Raw genomic sequence first — 18,651 nt, 5'->3', positions numbered from 1 at the left:
AAAAAAAACGTGTAATTATACACCAAAACCTAATCAAAGTAATATCCGATTTTACACCGGTTAACTAAATCTGACTCAACATTAAATCTGACTCAACATTAGTTTAATGAAAAAAAAACAAGATTAATTAGTCAAATTATCTTTAAATTCAACAAATCATTTGCATCTAATTAAGTAAACACACATTTCTTACCACATTAATGACTCTCTGTTAAGTAAATAAAAAATTAGTTTCTTCTTCGAGGGAACATTTCCCGCCAAAACTTTCTCAGAGTTAAAAAAAAGCCTCTCTTCCCCTTTCTCTCTCTACCTCCTCCTTCTTCTTCATCTTCATCTCTCTCTCTGCTTCACCCAGAAACCCTAACTTTGGTTCATCAATGGCCACCACCACTCCAAGAAACAAAACCTTCAAATCCCCAACCAAAACCCCAACAGCTAACAACATCTATCGCAAATCGTATCAATCTCCGTCACTCACTCCTCAAACCCCACAAACTATCACTCCTCTTCGTAGATCCGCTCGTCATGTCTCCCGTAGAATCGATCTGGGTAACGACCCAATCGATGTTCTCGAAATCGAATCTAAGGAAGAAATGAATCTGATTCGGAAACGAGAACGAGCGCCGCCGAGGAAACAATCGGTTGACGACGTTTCAGAGAAATCGAAGAAACCACAGAGTCTAAAAACTCCGACGAAGAAGACGAAGTTAGATTCCGAAGTTTCGTTCTCTCCTGTTTCCCCAAATCGAACGGAGAAGAGGAAAAATAAATCTGAAGAGGTTAAGAAGACGAAGACGAAGACGAAGAGGAAGAAGAGAGTTTATTACAATAGAGTCGAATTCGACGAGACCGAATTCGAAATCGGCGATGATGTTTATGTGAAGAGAAGAGAAGACGCGAATTCGGATGAAGAAGATCCAGAGATTGAAGATTGTAAGATTTGTTTCAAATCAGGTGGTAGTGATGTGATGCTTGAGTGTGATGATTGTTTAGGTGGGTTTCATTTGAAATGCTTGAAACCACCACTGAAGGATGTTCCTGAAGGTGATTGGATCTGTCAGTTTTGTGAGGTTAACAAGTCAGGTGGTGGTCAAAGTCAAACACTTGTTGTTCCTAAGCCACCGGAAGGGAAGAAACTGGCGAGGACTATGAGGGAGAAGCTTCTCTCTAGTGATTTATGGGCTGCTCGGATTGAGAAGTTGTGGAAAGAGGTTGGTGACGGTGTGTATTGGATTAGGGTTCGTTGGTATATGATACCTGAAGAGACGGTTTCGGGGAGGCAACCGCATAATCTGAAACGTGAGCTTTATTTGACTAATGATTTTGCTGATATTGAGATGGACTGTGTTCTTAGGCATTGTTTTGTCAAGTGTCCTAAGGAGTTTTCAAAGGCGAGTAATGATGGTGATGATGTGTTTTTGTGTGAGTATGAGTATGATGTGCATTGGCATAGTTTTAAGCGTTTGGCTGAATTGGTTGATGGAGATTCTGATAGTGACCAAGAGTGGAATGGTAGGAAAGAGGAGGAGGAGATTGATGATAGTGATGAAGAGGTGGAGGTTGAGGAAGATGAAGAAAGTGTTGTTCGTGGAGATTCAAAGGGTAAGAGAGGTTTAACGAGTGTGAAAGGAGGTGCGAATTCTCGTAAAGGTCGTTTCTTTGGGCTTGAGAAGGTGGGAGCGAAGCAGATTCCTGAACATGTGAGATGTCATAAGCAGACTGAGTTGGAAAAGGCGAAAGCTACTTTGTTGTTGGCTACACGTCCTAAGTCTCTTCCTTGTAGGAACAGAGAAATGGAAGAGATTACTGCGTTTATAAAGGGTTCAATCTCGGATGATCAGTGTTTAGGAAGATGTATGTACATTCATGGTGTTCCCGGGACTGGGAAGACTATTAGTGTGCTATCAGTGATGAAAAATCTGAAGGCTGAGGTTGAAGCTGGAAATGTAAATCCATATTGCTTTGTGGAGATCAATGGTCTCAAGCTGGCTTCACCTGAGAACATTTACAGTGTTATCTATGAAGCATTGAGTGGTCATCGTGTCGGTTGGAAGAAAGCTTTACACTCTCTGAATGAGAGGTTTGCAGAAGGAAAAAAGATTGGTAAAGAGGATGACAAGCCTTGCATACTTCTCATCGACGAACTTGACCTTCTAGTCACTAGAAATCAGTCGGTTTTATACAACATTCTGGATTGGCCTACCAAGCCTAACTCTAAATTGATTGTGTTGGGAATAGCAAACACTATGGATCTTCCAGAGAAGTTGCTTCCTCGGATTTCAAGCAGAATGGGAATACAGAGACTTTGTTTTGGTCCTTATAACCACACTCAGCTACAAGAAATCATTTCTACAAGGCTGAACGGAATCGATGCTTTTGAGAAGACAGCTATTGAATTCGCTTCGAGAAAAGTAGCTGCGATTTCAGGAGATGCAAGACGTGCCCTTGAGATATGCAGGCGTGCTGCAGAAGTAGCGGATCACCGTCTAAAGACTAACAAAACCGCAAAGAGTCAGCTGGTGATTATGGGAGATGTTGAAGCAGCTATTCAAGAGATGTTTCAGGCACCTCATATTCAAGTTATGAAGAGTGTATCGAAACTGAGTAAGATCTTCTTGACGGCTATGGTTCATGAGCTTTACAAAACAGGAATGGCAGAGACAACCTTCGACAGAGTGGCAACCACAGTATCGTCTATTCGCTTAACCAATGGAGAAGCTTTTCCGGGTTGGGACATTCTTCTCAAAATCGGTTGTGATCTTGGTGAATGCAGAATCATTCTCTGTGAACCTGGAGAGAAGCATAGGTTGCAGAAGCTGCAGCTGAATTTTCCAAGTGATGATGTTGCCTTTGCATTGAAAGAAAACAAGGATCTTCCATGGTTGGCCAATTACTTGTGAGTTTTTTTTCTTCTTCTGTTTATTGAGTTATTGAACTTTCTTTAAATTTAAAGACTAGTTTTTGATTCATATGATTATGGACATGTCATGTATCCTTTTGTTGCGAAAACATATACAAAGTTGTATTATTTTCTAAAGGAAACATTCATTATTACGAGACCAACTATGGTGGTATGTGGTATATCATTTTTTTTCACATTTGCGCTATGATTTTGAAAATGTTTCTTTGGTACTATCACTATCATTCAACCATAATAATTGTTGTTTTTATTGTTAATGAAAGACTACCAATTTAAAAGTCTTGATATATTAAAATAGAACTGGAAGGAGCATAGCTTTGAGATTTCAGATCCAACCTCTTCTTGTTCTCCTTCGGATTGATCTGAGGAGAGGTGATTGCTGTGGACGCTTGGAAGTAATCAGTGATGGTTACTACTGCAAAACCTACGATTTTTTCGTCCACAAGAAATGTGGCGAGTTCTCCAAATTTATCGAGCACCCGTCCCAAACCTATGATCACCGCATTTCTCGAACTTCTCTTGTTGGTGTTGTGAATTCTGTATGTGGAGTTTGTCACCAGAAGGTTGATTGGACATGGGGAGGTTATTCTTGTGAGTGGTGTCCTGACTATATGGTTCATTCGAAATGTGAACGGGAAAGAACTCGAAGGATTACCTGAAGAAACAGAAGATATAGAGCCGTATGTGGTTATAGATGACAACACAACACAACATTTTAGCCACAAAGAGCATTACCTAAGACTCCACGTTAATGTTGTTCTTTGTGACGACAACAAGCGGGGCAGGGCATGCACTCATCCCATCTGTCTACAATCCTTCTACAGTTGTATGGATTGTGACTTCATTCTCCATCAGAACTGCGCTGGATTCCTTAGAATGAAATGGCATGTGCTACACAATGAACGTCTTACTTTAGTTACAAACGAAGCTGAGTCCTTTTTCTGTGATGGTTGTTATAGAATGTCAGGTACCAGCATGATGGTACGAAATTAGATGTTCTGTGCATTTGAATTTCTGAGCCATTTGTCCATCCAAGTCATCCCCATCATCCCTTATATTACACTTCACCGGGTGAAGAAAAAATCTGCAATGGTTGTAACAGGATGGACTATAGAATGCTCGAATGCATTGAAGATGGTTGTAAATATTTTGTATTCTTTGGATGTGCCACTTTACCACAAGTGATAAAGCATAGGGTTGGCGATCATCCTCTGTCACTATTGGTGTGACATTTGTGAAGGAATAACCAATCCAGAGACATGGTTCTAGTTTGCATAAAGAGTGTGTGCTGGGAGAGTTTTCAGGGCTCATGCCAAGAAGCACAGTAAAAGATTCGCAGGGATCATATGAGGTTGTGCTCAATAATAGTGTATCTCGCCCAATTTGCAGGAAATGTAAGTCACGTTGCAAGCACCCTATCATGCTGAAGATTCTTGGAACGTCAAATGCATACTGTTGTTCTTTTTGGTGCACACATAGCCCAATTCAAAGATGGCTAGAAGGGAATCTGAAGTTACTCACCCCCATTGTAACAGCTTCTAGTTACTTGTTTTAATTGTTGTTTCCAGCAAAATATTAAAAAAAAAGTTTAATCTCAAATTTTCACCTTTTAATTTGGGTTCAGTTACAAAATTACAATGTTCTGAATATAATTAACAAAACCAAATCAGTTTAAGATATATTTTATTTTAGACTTTAGTTTTAAGTTTAGAGGGAAAAAATATCAGGTCAAGCCTCAAGTTTTCCAAAAAAACAGAGCGTAGACAAAGAAGTCTCTTTCTCAGAAAGAGGATTCTAGTCAAAGCATACAATTACGAAAAGACATGTATACCCCTATCGAGCCACTTTATAACCATCACTTCGTCTTCCCCAATTCGGCTAGGGTTTAAGATTTTCCTGTGAGAGCAAGTATCGTCTTTACTTTTTTTGGAATCTTTTGTATTTGGAATCTTTTGTATTTTTTGAGGGATCCATATGTAACAAGGATTCGAAAGTTTTAAAATAAAACCTTTAGATCTTGCATTTTCCTTAACCTTCATCCGATAGAACTCTTTAGCATTTTTCGTTTATTTTTCTTAAAATTCTCGTAAAGTTTTGATTTTGTTAAATTTAGAAGATATGGAGAAGGGAGAGAAGAAGAAAATGGGAAGAGAAAAATGCCATTTTTAGAGAGCCTTCTCTTAAACTCAATTTGGGCACTTTCGAAAGACAAAATCTCTCTGTTCTCTAGTTCATGAGCAGAGAGAGAGTCATTGTGTCTTATTACTCTTAAGTACGTTGCCTACATGATTTACCCAACAAAACTTTGTGAATATTTTGGGTTTAAACTATGATTTGCTCTGTAACAACGATTTATATAGTTTTTGTGGCTGATTGTAAATTTAAAGAGTCTTTGGTTATTGAAAGATTACTATTTTCATTAGATTCACTACTTAATTGAACATGCTATATTTTAATCGAAACTACACACGCACAATCACAAGACCAAGAAAACGTAAACTTATTTTATACAAATCCAAAGCCGTTTTGTGAGGCTTACGGTTTTTGACAATGTAGAATTGTGAAGGGTATCTAGCAACAAGTAGCTTTACGTATGGAACTTCATCTACGATGAACGAGATTGTTCCATTCTTTAGAGCATTTATAAAATCATCAGCTGCCTTTAAACCTTTGTAAGTCGGCCCTTGGAATGTAGGATTATCATAAACCAGTTTTGCTGCAATTGAGTCCCAAAAGAATCCAATGTTTTCATGAGATTTCAACTGTATTTGTTGAACCGTCATCACTGATGTCAACGTCGCTGTGTAGTTTGAGGTCAGTATAAGCACCGCAAATATCCAAACAATCACCACAAATCTTGACAGACTATGTTCTAGCCTTTCCCCTACATATTAACCAAAAAAAAAAAAAAAAAATGTTAGAGAGGTTTTGTAATAAGCAAAATCAAGAAAGTGGATTTGAGTTTTCCTACTTACGATGTGCAAAGACAAGGGTCGAGAACCCAAAGCTTAACATTGTTCCGATTTGGTGGGCATAAGAGCCTTGGAAGTCAGTGTTATCATGCCGCTCTATTATCCAAACTACAGCCCCGGTCAAAATGAAGAAAGCTACAATTGTTAGCCATAGACCAAGTGTCATAGGTTTAAAAATAATCCACATGCTTTTGTCTTTGGCAGCCACAACCGCGAGCCCAATATCAGTGAATGGTAATGTAAAATCTACATACGTAGATCTGTTATCAGTAATTGTGATATCTCCAACAGCTACATCATACTTGTCTTTCTGTCGAAGAGAAGTAGCAAAACAAAACAAAAAATAATGAAAGATTAGTATGTATACAAGTATATAACTCCAATGATATCTGGAATGAAAATATGAAATACAAACATATAATTGTTAACCTGGTCATAGATTGCATACACTAGCTCGTTGTAGTGATGGTAGTTAAATGCAACAGGCCAAGGTATGTACTCCACTTCATAATTGAAAGGTCGAATTGACGTCTCGATCGAAAACTTCCAATAATTGTGGTCTGAAGTTTCCCGCTGGTACCAAAACTCTCAGCTTCTTCTTTTCACTACGTTTCTCCTCTTTCGACAAACGGGCTTTTGGAGTTCTAGTAGTCCCTCCAGGCCATATTATTGTCTCAAGTACATACATTGGTAGAAGACGATTTTTTTCTTCTATCCTTTAATTCGTACTTATGAAACTACCAGAACTCCAAAATCCTACACTTCTTTCACCTCGTCCTATCATATTTATAATCTCAAATTTTTTTGAGATTATTTTTCTATCCATTATTTTGATGTCAGTAGTAAATTCTAAGATTCCCCCAATTAGCTTGAATAAAGTGACTATATTTGGTCAAGGTCGAAGAGCTAGGTACTTGGAATGATATCACTGGCACTTTAGCTTTCTCTCCAAGTTCTGCCAAAACTTTTGCTTCAAGCAACGATTGTCCACCAACAACTGTTTTCACTTGTCCAGTTTGTAAGAGATCCATGGCTGTTTTAACAATTACATGTCCAGACAGTTACGCAAAATGAAAAGTGAACACTTTCAAAAGGTGATGCAAAACTAATGCAATTAAACAATATCACATTAAAAACTACTTTTGCCAATAAAATTTACCACTACTAGGTTTTGTGTTTTTCAAAAATATCACCAAAATCTTTTGTTTTGTTTTGCCCAAAATCTTTCACATAGTTTCTTGATTTGTTATTTTTTCGTGGTACTAAACAAAAATACTGAAACTAAAGTTTATATACCATATCACTATGTCAATTTGTTTTTTTAAAAGCATCTGAATTCATCTCGTTTGTTTCAACCTAGTTAATTAAGCTTAGGTATTTCTAACATTTTTTATATAACCGGGTGAACTTTAACCGAATTTCCGATAACTCTTCATACCAAGCCAATTTCAAAGCGTCAGGACATGTTACGTTTACCATAAGGCGTACTAGTTTCAACTACAACTGAAATTTTACTAGCAAGATTCAAATCATGGTCTTAAAAATTTAATACTGCGTTGATTTATCTATCACCACACCGATACTTGCTGTATTGTGATCTTGTTGTTCCAAAGAAAACAATCTAAGACGCAAGCATCAAAGGTAACTGTAGAAACGAATACAAAAGTGTATTGAAGTACCTGCCGCTAGAGCTTGGAGAGGGTCACCATGAGAGTTTCTGCCCTGGTTCTGTAGCCATTGTTGAGATGATAGAAATCAGAAAGCGCCATGGAAATTGAACTTCTCACAAACTTTCCTTCCATGGAACCCATGTCCACCACCAGTCCAATACGAACGTCTTCATACATTGATGAAACTATATCTACATCACCCTTTTGATGAGTTATGTTATAGACACAAAAGAAATGGACAAGAACACAATAAGAAGAAAATAATTCGTTTGAATCATACAATATTCCATGGTGAAGCGTTTGTGTTCTTGCCAATGTTTGTAATAAGCTACTATATAATCTATTCCCGACATCAAATTTAGTTCAAGATTCCAAATATTTTAATATTAGCGCAGCTCACTATATTTGGGTCTAATTAAGTATGGGAAATTTTTTTTAAAATACCTCATCTAATTTTTTATTTGAAAGTTTATTACTTAATAATTTTAAATTGGAATAAAAATACTTTATTAAATATTGTTAGAACAAAAATACCTTATCTTTATAATATTAGTGTTTTTAGTAGATATATAAAATTTGAGCATTACCACACGACCACACCAACATTACATGTATATTATCTAATTTGATTGTATATATCTACTTGTCCCACCCGCTCAACCACTCTAAATGGACCATGTACTTCAGACTCACCTTAGTCTTTTATAATGACCTGTTTGGACCCCACAACATGGCTATATTGAGGTACACTCTGTTTCAAACCTGAAACTCAAGATTTTTCCTCCTTTTATCAGTATAAGGATCTTTCATGTTCAGTTTCAGAACCCGAATCTTCTCTGAGATCTCCTCAACAAAACTGGCCTCATATATGCTCCTCTCCCCCACATGAGTCCAACATAACGGTGTACGACATGGCCTCCTCCCCTACAATGCCTCATAAGAGCCATCCTGACGCTCGCCTGGTAGCTGTTGTTGTAAACAAACTCTACCAAGCTCAGGTGATCCGTCCAGTGGCTACCCCAATCCAGCAAGCACATCCTCAGCAAATCCTCCAAAGTCTGGATTGTCCTATCAGACTGCCCATCTGTCTGAGGATGATAGACTGTACTCATATGCACCTTCGTGCTCATCTCTGCCTGAAATGTCCTCTCAAACACTGAAGTGAACTTGAAATCACATTTTGATAATATAGGGACAAACAAGCACATTTCTAAGATGCAAAGGTCGGTTTTTAGACCAAAAAGATGAAAGACCAAAAGAAGTTGTGGTTATAGAGGATCCATTACTGACTATAACCGATGGGGATGAGCTCGAATCAAAAAGAGAATGTAGGGTACCTGGCTATGACGTGAGGTGGGACGTGGCAGTTGTGTCCATGTACTAATTGCCATCCATGGGATCTTGCACTGTCATAGTCCAAAAAGCCGCAGCAAGACCTGGCGGAATCTGTGTTGGTTGGACAGCTGGTGGTGGTGTTTACAGAGAAGATCCGAGTACGCCGACAATGGGATTGGAAGTAGTCATATATGCCATGGGAGGTTGTTATGGCCAATTAAGTTGTGGCCACTAAGGGGGCATGCGCCAGTTGTTGCCCCAGTTCCATTGTTGTCGACCACGTCCTCTGCCGTTGTAACCACGTCTGCGGCCAGTTCCATTCTTACCGCCGTTGGAGTTGTTGTGACGGGGATTGTTGTTGTTGCAGTCATTACCACCGGAGGAAGTGTACAACGCAGTAGGAGAGGAAGAGTCGATGGAGGTAGATGTTCCGGCTTTGACTTGTTTGGAAAGACGACGTTCCACCTCAATAAGCATGGAGAGAGAATTAGCAAACGATGGAAAAGCTTTGTGATATTGGATGATGTTGTTGATGTTGTCGTATTTCTCGGTGAGTCCATTGATCATGTGCATAACAATGACTCGTTCCATGACGGGAGAGTCAATGTTGGCCAAGAGATCGGAGAGTATCTTCAGCTTTTGACAGTAGTCATGGCCGGAGAGGTCGCCGATGGTAAATGAATGGAGTTAATTTTCAAGTTAAATTGCTTGGGCCTCCTTGTTGTCTCTGAAGAGATTCTCGATGGACGTCCAGATCTGACGAGCGCTGCTACGTGTTTTAAGAATGGTGTCGAGAAGAGAAGGGGAGATGCTGCCGTAGATCCACATTTTGATGGTGTCGTCGTATTCGTTCTAAGGAGTGTCTTCATCGTTCGCTGGAGTGGTTGTACCATTGAGATGACCAAAGCTATAGCAGTGAGTTTTGATGAGTTCACGCCATGCGTCGTATTTCATCTTTTGCATGTCGAGCACAAGAGGGATGTGTGACTTAATATGAGTCAGAGTGAATGCTTTGTGAGCCGCTTGAGCCACCGAAAGAGGTTGGAGCAAGTGGAGTGAAAATGGAGAGAAGAAGAGAGAGAGTAAAAAACAGAGATTGTAAGGAGAGAAGGGGAATGAGAGGAAGAGGAAGAAGAAGAAGAAGAAGAAGAAGACGAGGTTTTTATTATTATGTTAGGGCTCTGATACCATGTTGGTTAATCAACCTTGATCCTTTCTCATTACATTATAATCACACTATATACACACGATTGAGATTGTTGTACAAGCAATATATATCCATATATGGGAAGTGAATTATACTTATTCCCTTGTATATCAATACTAACTATAGTTTTCATATGCATTTAGGAAGATTTTTATAAGATTTTAGGTATAAAAGGTCTATTATCAAGTATTTCAGGTTTCAAGAAGGTTTTACAAGTTTTACAGGTTTAAATCAAATTGGACAAAAATACAAGGAAAACATGTTTGAAGACAGATTTAGAGCTTTACAATAAGGACCACGTTTGAAAAACTTCCAGATTTTTTATTATATCAAACTTGGTTTCTATGGAAAGCTGGAAGAGTCATCTTTCTCCTCAAAATGGAATCAAATCAATCCATTCGTCCAGCCGAAATATATTCCCGATTTACTGAGACGTGTTATAAACCGACGTAAAGAGAAGCATCTAGTCGATGAACTTTTATTGAAAGCCTGACCAGCAACCATTACGGCGGCCCAATCAAAGCTTTCACGACAGTACAGAACCCTCATTCGCTGCCCCTTGTACTGCACTCAAGAAGAAAAGACAACTTTACCCTTACAAACCCTAATCCAAGATAAAAAAAATACTCTTCAAGACCTAAGGTTTCATGTGTGCCTTCTTTGTGATTCATTTGTGCCTCCACCAGCTGTCCTAGAGACGACCAGAGACTCCTTCATAGCCGTCGAAGCTTGTCCTCTTTTAGCTCTTCTTGGAAGCCATCAATTGAAGTCACCCAAATCTCTTCTAGTCTTTCTAGTTTCTTTTGTTTCCATTCTATTCTAGAGAAGATCTCTTAACCCTTTTCTCATACCTTTCATCTTTTATGCAATATCTTATTCATATAGCTTTGATTTGCATGAGTATGTCTGAGTAGTTCTCTTGTTGGATTTAAGAGTTTTGAAAAGGGGATTCATGGATTGTTGACTAGGGTGATTAGATTTGGGTCTGTTCATTTATTGTTCTCCATCTAAATATATCTTTGTTGCTTACTGCTTGAATTACGCCTTAGCTACTGCTTTTAAAATAGATTTAAATCGCCTGAAGTAATTTAGATGAGCACAGTGTCATTACCAACCAAAAGTTGAGTTATTGAGTTTTGTTTGTGAACTTATCAAACTTGCATTATTTATGTGTGTTTAGCTTCTATTTACTTGCGGAAATATATAGAGTAACCTAGGTTGTCTAGACAGAGTTCTATGGGGCCAATTGCTTAGTCCAAATTTGAGTTCTTGAACATTAATAATCGATAATTTTCTGTTTAGTTTATTAGTATGACTCGATCCATGATACCCTAAGAATTTTCTGCTGCCCAACACTTCGTCTATTGATATTTAGATTCCTTTATTTCTTATTTACTTTCTATTTGGTTCGTAGAAAAACCCACAACAAACCTCTTTTTATTTTGTCTTAGCCATATTTCTTTTTCATAAAACTCATTGCATAGCTTACTAGTCTCTGTGGGATTAATACTTTTAAGTATTACAATCGATTTACTGTGCATTTGCAACTTTTCAGTTGTGTTATGCTAGGTTAAAACCTGACACACATCAACGTAGTATACGTTTTAGTACTAGAAGATGAATAAAAAATCTCTTGTTATTATATTGTGTTTCAATTTTTCTCTTTGTCATCCGAGATTTCACTTTTCATTATATTTGTGGAGTCTTGTTTCCGGGAAATCGTTTTTTTTGTCAACTTTAAACATTTATTTTGATATTATTTCTAACGGAATTCGTTCGGTCATTTTTATTAATGTTCTACTATACTAATTGCGCTTACGTCTTCCGTGATGACAACTTCGTTGTATCAAAACTTTTATAATTATCGTTTGTCTACTTTTTCTGTAACAGTAAAATAAATAAATAAACAAACAAAAGAGGTCAATATATAAGATTGCAGCATTGGTTTAAATAAGATTGCATGAAACAATCACGTAAAAGCCATAATTCGCCAATCTACGACCTTACCCATCGGCCAAAAATCCTCCAAATAATGAATGGTTGGAAAAAAGGTTTTTTCATACCCCCACTATGATCATATGTTCAATTCATACATGATCTATGATACTGTGCCAAATCATACTTTTATTATACAAAACTTCAAATTTACTACATTAACTTATAATTTTGTGTGAAACAATATCTGAGACATAACAGTGTTAAATCACCGTTAAATTGTGATGACATGGTTGCCATGTTGCACTGTTTGATTCTTCTTCTTCAACCTCTCGCCGAAGAACACAACTATTTGGGTTTAGTGAAATCCAGGCTATTAGCAACGATACAACAGATTTGTTATCTCAATGTCTTCATAATCTATTATAGGTGATTAGTAATTAAATTTGTATGTTCTTTAAACGTTTCATCAAGATCATCCCTCACTCTCACATCAATTTCTTCACCACCACATCCACGTCTGATTCATTAATTCCTCACATGTCATTTGATTAATTTTACAACAAATCAAGCAAAATTTTAAATCTCTAAAATTGATTTTTCTCGATCTTAAGTTCAACAATTTAAAATCTCGATCTAAAAAAATTTCTTATTTAATCACTTCTCAGATTCTTCTTTTATCTATCTCTTTGTTTACCCATCTCCTCCTCCGCAAAGGTCACATAAGCTATTCAAACCGACATAACCTCCGTCGCAACGGTCGCAACATCTCCTCCTATCATGTTTGCATCTCAAGATTTTGCCTCCATCGTGTCCATGGACAGTGTACCGGGATCGAAGCGTCGCCGGAAATGTTGCCATGTTGATGTCGGATTCGTTTCAAATTCGTCAATCGACGAATTTGATCCAAATTCCGCCGACGAGCTTAGATCGACCAGCTAAAGTTCGCTGGGAAGAAAATAATCGTCGGGAGATGAATTATAAACCTGTTTGCTGTTTTCATTCTCAATTCCTAATGTTCAATTGTATGCCATTTAATTAACATTTAACAGTTTTGTAAATCTCAAATCGTGTTTCCTCGTTGAGAGGTTGAAGTAGAGAACTCAAGATGCGTTGGCCAAGACTACGTCGTCTAATAGTAGCATATAAAAAAAAATGTCGTTTTTGGCCTAAAACAACACATGTCAGCCACATAATCAAGTTTTAACGGTGATTTAACACTGTTATGTCTCATGTATGGTTTAGCACAAAATTATAAGTTAATGTAGTAAATTTGAAGTTTTGTATAATAAAAGTATGATTTGGCACGGTATCATAAATCATGTATGAATTGAACATATGATCATAGTGGGGGTATGAAAAAACCTTTTTTCCCATGAATGGTTCCATATAAAATTTAATAGAAACAGTCAAATTTATTTATTATCAATATTTATTTATTACTGAAAAGAAAATACATGATCTCTATGCTTGCAAAATATAATATTTATTTATTATTAATATTTATTAGGATGTCGGCCCGTGCGTTGCCGCACGGGAAAGTAAAAAACTTGAAATGACTAACATTATTAATTTTACATTTTGAGTGTAAATTTTATGGTAATCCTTTAATTGCATAGTATAAAAATCAGAAACAATGACTAAGATGAATCAACCAAATTAATTAAATAAAAAATTTGTTGCATATATAAAATCGATTCAATGACAATAAAAAAATAATGTTAAACATATCTGAATCAAGGCTTCTTGAATCATACTCAGATAATCAATTTTGAAAGATATTCACATAAAACAAAATTTAAACCATTGTTCTATCAAAATTTACAAAAAATAATAAGAGAAGCACACAGAAAGAGTTCATAGGTGCAAGTCTGCAATGTTTGCCAAAAAACAAAAAACAAAACTGCAAGTCTACAACCAACCAAATTGACTAAAAGTATAAATCTATGAAAAATTAGAAATCACAATCAATTGCCTAAATTAATACTTGGAAGATATAATCGATGTGGGTATCTTCTTATAATTAAAAGAGGAGTAAGTTTTTTAAAATGTTTGAAATGTTGGCTTTATTTACAGTAATTGCCACTTAGTTATGCAAAAGGGAAAACATTTATCGAAATTGAAAGGAGCAAATTACTTTCGTTTGAAATATTAAGCCAAATTACATGTTTACCTCTCAATCTTTCCTGGCATTTAGCAAATTTGTGATTGATTGCCCACTAAACCCATTAATCTATAAGAGTAATAAGTAGATGTTTGTGTGACCAACACAGTTGGATAAAATGTCTAACCTACAATTTGAAGCCGTGGGGAAATGGTGAATAGAGGGGTGGGGGCTACACCCCAACTAAGGATGTATAAACAAAGAATGATGTAAATGAAGATTCTCAGCCATTGAAGATGAAATATCCTTTGGTATGTGTTGATGCGATAAACAACAAATAAATTGATTTGGAAATGAAACGAGATTTGGACAGACTTTCAGTTTAAATTAATAAAAGAAAAACAATGAAGAACAGCGAACTGAATTTTTGTATTGAATATTTCTCTTGTACTTGATCAAGGTTTCATGTCCTTCCTCAACCTAAGTTCCCCTATTTAAACACAAAACAATATCCTAACTATTTCCTCCGAAAATCTTGGTTTGTGATTCCGCAGTCTCGCAGTTGACTCGACGCGCCTCCAAAACGGATCCTTTTCTTGGGCTCATAACGGACCTGACAATGATCATTACAACCGACCTTTATTGGGTTTCTCCTATGGGCCTGCCTACCGTCGAAATCCAACCCCAACAGTATGGCAAATGGAGAAGGAAAACTTTTGAAATCGAAGAGGCAATGTGTTTATTAGCCTAAGAAGAAAGTAGGAGCGTGTGTAAACAACAAAGTCGGATAAAATGGCTAACTTGCAATGAGTTTTGAAACCGTGGGTCAATGGTGGCTGCACCCTAATTAAAATATATAACAAAAAATGACGTATATGATGAATCACAAGCATTGAAGATGAGGAAATCTTTGGTATGGTTAATAGAGAATGACATCTTTTAAAAACAAAGAGGCATTTTGTTTGTTGGTATAAGGTTTTAAACATACAAAAAAATACTATGAATAAACAGCACCTTTGATTAGAATAAAATGATTCCACACTTTCCCCATAGGCTGGCTATATAAACCATCTGAAGTAGACCAAAACTAAACCATAGATTAAGGTTGTGAATGGAGACATCATAAAAGCTTTTTTGGAAGATGTTTTTGTGAAACTCGGGTAAAGTCACCATTCATGTAAAAAATTATTAATTTGCGTTTTTCAAAAAAAAAAAGTAATTCACAGTTTTATCTAACATTTTTTGCCTTGGACCGTCTTTATAATCAGCAATGCTTTTTACCCAATGGATTTGAAACTGCAACAGTACTATAATGTTTTTTAATAATTTTAATACAGATATACGTTCTCTCTCTTTTATTTTGTGGCAAAACAAATTTACAAAAAAATATTCTTTTTCTCTTCTTTCTCTATTAAATTATAAAAAAATAAAAAAATAAATAACCAAAATGTTAATAACTTATGAATAATATTATTAATTGGGTACAAAAATATTTACATAAGAAGCTAAATTTTAATTTAAATAAAATTTGGGTATTTATGGTTCTAAATATTTTTTTAATTAACACAAAAGATATAGAAGTTTGCAGTTATATTAATTATTTATATTTTTACTAATCTAGTCATACAAATATTATAGTAACAATATATATAAGTTTTTTATGAACCGCAATTATTCTTTTCACCAATGAAAAATTGTTTTGTAGTGCTAATTCGGTATAAACCGCACTTGTCCCGTAAATATATTTCTCTCCGCATGAACCACAGTTGAACCGTACTGTACTATCAATTTTTTGTCACGCACAATCAAATACATCGTTACCATTCAGACCTAAATCGATGTAGTTGTTCATGTGATGTTGTGACTTGCGACCATGATGTAACATATCTAAAAGTTCTTTTATTTTTGAAACTCTTTGTTAGCAGATTAGAAGCAACATTTCACTCTCGTCCCATTGTTTTAGATTTTAAAATATTCAAAATGGAATAGTTTTTTTTTTTGGATCAAAATTGAAGAGTTAAGTACATAATAGTAGAAAACAATTGTTTTGTTTTGCCATATAATCAGAAAATTCATTGAGATGATGTAAAGAAAAACTAAAGAAACATATTCCTCAGCGTCTTGGCTTTCCTTCTCATCGCCGTTTGTATGTTCTAAAAAACTTGTTTTATATTATATTGATAGCTAACCTAAATCATTAAATTCAAATGGCCTTGCTTCACAATTAAAATAATATTTGTTACAATGCTGTAACAAATATAACCAAATTTAACATGCTTGTTAAATATATTTCACTTTTTCTTTCATTATCGTCACTTCACCTCGTCATAGTTGATTATGCTCGACACATCATCCTTAAAAAAGAAAAAATCTAATAGTAACGTCAATACCTTGTCAAAACAGCGCTATATTTTAATGGAAAAAATTGGTGACTAAAAGAATTGAAAATCTAGGATTTACACTCTAAACAGAATAGTAGACGTATCAATGGGCACAAGAGATATGCAGGTTTTTTAATTCAGGAAAAAATACTAACCAACGTTTTGATATGATGCAAGCTCAGAGGGGTTCAGAATGAAGATCAAATGCTTTTTAAGCTATTGAATAAGAAAGTTGGCCTTCGTAAGCCCAGCGATCAGAATAGGCAATAGTGGCGAGAGGAACATCAACATACGGTGTGATTGACCTGAAACAGAATTCCAATCTGTTAGCAAATTCTGTTTTAACCCATTATAAAGAGTGAAATCATTTAAAACACAACTTCCTAGCGTGATGTAAGAAAAAAAAAATCTTATTTAATGTCTCCATCATGACACAGTAATTTTGCTCCCTTCTCGTATATCCTACTTCTAAAAAGCTATCATACTTTTTCAACTTCTCTAATCAGGAGTAAATAACTAAACCACAACATAAACACAAACAGAGAACTCAAGTAAACCCAAAAGGGATAACAAAATCCAAACTTTCCGTTTCCCATACTGTTGCAGAAGTAAATCAAACAAAAGATACGATAATGAGAGATGGTGAGACAGTGGATAAATCTCACATCGTAATTAATAACCTTTTACTACGAACAATCCGAAGTATGTACAACCCAATTCTCACGTTTTTTCAAAGTTTAAAGAAAAAAATCTTTCTTCATTATAACATAATTTTTCATATGAAAATTTAGGCGATATTTATAATCCACATGGCTTAATATCTAATTATCATGTGGTTACATAACTTTCCTAATTTATGAATCAACAAAAATTAAAGGTGAGAAATATGAAGTTTCTCAAGAGGAATAACAAAATTTTAAGATGCTACCAGACAAAACGGAATAAAATCAAAACTGTGAAAAGGTGTGCCTTGTGAGAATAAAGAATCGCAACCAAAACCGACTGCGTGTCGCTAGTGAGAAGTGAGTCTACGACGAGTTTGTGACAAAAGGAATCACAATTCACGAAAACTAATACAACTTTCAGAAGAGGGAACAACACCACTTTTTGTTTCATGGTTGTTTACGTTTAGGTAGATAAATCAGTATGAAGAGGCACAATTAAAGGTCGTGAAAAATGAGAATAAAAAGAGGCGATGCTTCACATAAGACGTGAACAAAAGGTTGCATTTGAAAGACACATCTTTTGGTTTAGTAGAAAGAGGTGATGCTTCACATAAACGTGAACAAAAGGTTGCGATTGAAAGACACATTCTTGGTTTAGTGACTTGTAGCAAACATAAAAAATCACAACAGCTGGATAAAGATAAAAACTAACCTCAACCATTGGATTAGAAAGATGACAAAAAAATGAGTTTGCTATTATATATAGATTATTACTGAAAAAAAAGAAATATAATTAAATAAGAATATTGATGAAATGAACTTTACGAAAATCCGCTCCATCAACTAAGCGAGAAAGAGTAGTTGGAAATTAAATTTACGGTTGGATTTATCCCACCAAAATCCAACAATATCTTCTGTCTTGAAATTATTTCGCTGGAGAATCATACTCCACCCATGAAATAGATAATATCCATTTTTATGTTTTTCAAAGATAAGAGATGATACAACATCATTATCAACATCGAGAAAATCAAACAATCCTGTGAAAGAATCCATAGTCACGGTAGATAATACTTGGGCTATTACTAACTCTGCGGGAAACGTTATTGTATTACTCAAACCTATGTCTGATGGTGTCAACGTTATCAGGATGTTCCATCGGTTGTCCTCAAACGGCTCAAATGGATGTAGATCATTCTTTTTCATGAGTTCGAACGCAAAATTATATGAATATATCGATTTTTAATGTTCTTTACACTATAGAAATTTATGTAAGAGTTGTATTAACAAAATTTTACATGTTGAGGATATATATAGAGTGGGTAATTGTAATTTTAGATCTTGTGACTATAGAAAGATATGATTTTCTTTAATTGAATATCAAAGTATATATTCTCTTTTAGTTGAACATTCTATCTCTAGACCCAAATAACACTAATTTAATATAATTTCCATTTAGTAT

General features: G+C 35.7%; 1 long non-coding RNA gene, 1 other non-coding gene and 2 pseudogenes across 10 annotated transcripts; 2 read left to right on the top strand and 2 right to left on the bottom strand.

Moving 5' to 3' along the window:
• The first annotated feature begins 247 nt into the window (after positions 1-247).
• On the top strand, positions 248-3,063 carry LOC104737278 (origin of replication complex subunit 1B pseudogene; annotated as a pseudogene). Its single transcript, XR_015578314.1, has one exon. The product of XR_015578314.1 is annotated as an origin of replication complex subunit 1B pseudogene (transcript).
• LOC147929894 (small nucleolar RNA snoR28) lies at positions 1,398-1,474 on the top strand. Its single transcript, XR_015579090.1, has one exon. It is a non-coding gene; the product is annotated as a small nucleolar RNA snoR28 (small nucleolar RNA).
• Positions 3,064-5,382: 2,319 nt separating the features above from the next.
• On the bottom strand, positions 5,383-6,718 carry LOC104738428 (glutamate receptor 1.4 pseudogene; annotated as a pseudogene). The gene is made up of 3 exons (XR_015577712.1): positions 6,322-6,718; positions 5,896-6,202; positions 5,383-5,804 (listed from the first exon to the last, which is right to left on the bottom strand). The product of XR_015577712.1 is annotated as a glutamate receptor 1.4 pseudogene (transcript).
• Positions 6,719-14,552: 7,834 nt separating this feature from the next.
• On the bottom strand, positions 14,553-17,861 carry LOC147929893 (uncharacterized). Of its 7 annotated transcripts, none has more exons than XR_015577620.1 (3): positions 17,453-17,834; positions 16,680-16,829; positions 14,553-14,890 (listed from the first exon to the last, which is right to left on the bottom strand). It is a non-coding gene; the product is annotated as an uncharacterized LOC147929893 (long non-coding RNA). The 7 variants fall into 7 exon arrangements; XR_015577618.1 differs by having other exon boundaries at positions 17,494-17,834; XR_015577614.1 differs by lacking the exon at positions 14,553-14,890 and adding an exon at positions 16,293-16,497 and having other exon boundaries at positions 17,494-17,861.
• Between the last annotated feature and the right edge of the window lie 790 nt (positions 17,862-18,651).

This window comes from Camelina sativa, chromosome 13 (assembly GCF_030686135.1).
Source record: "Camelina sativa cultivar CO46 ecotype springtype chromosome 13, ASM3068613v1".
NCBI lineage: Eukaryota > Viridiplantae > Streptophyta > Magnoliopsida > Brassicales > Brassicaceae > Camelina > Camelina sativa.
The sequence above is the reverse complement of the archived record's forward strand: the minus strand, read 5'-3'. Positions and strand labels throughout refer to the sequence as shown.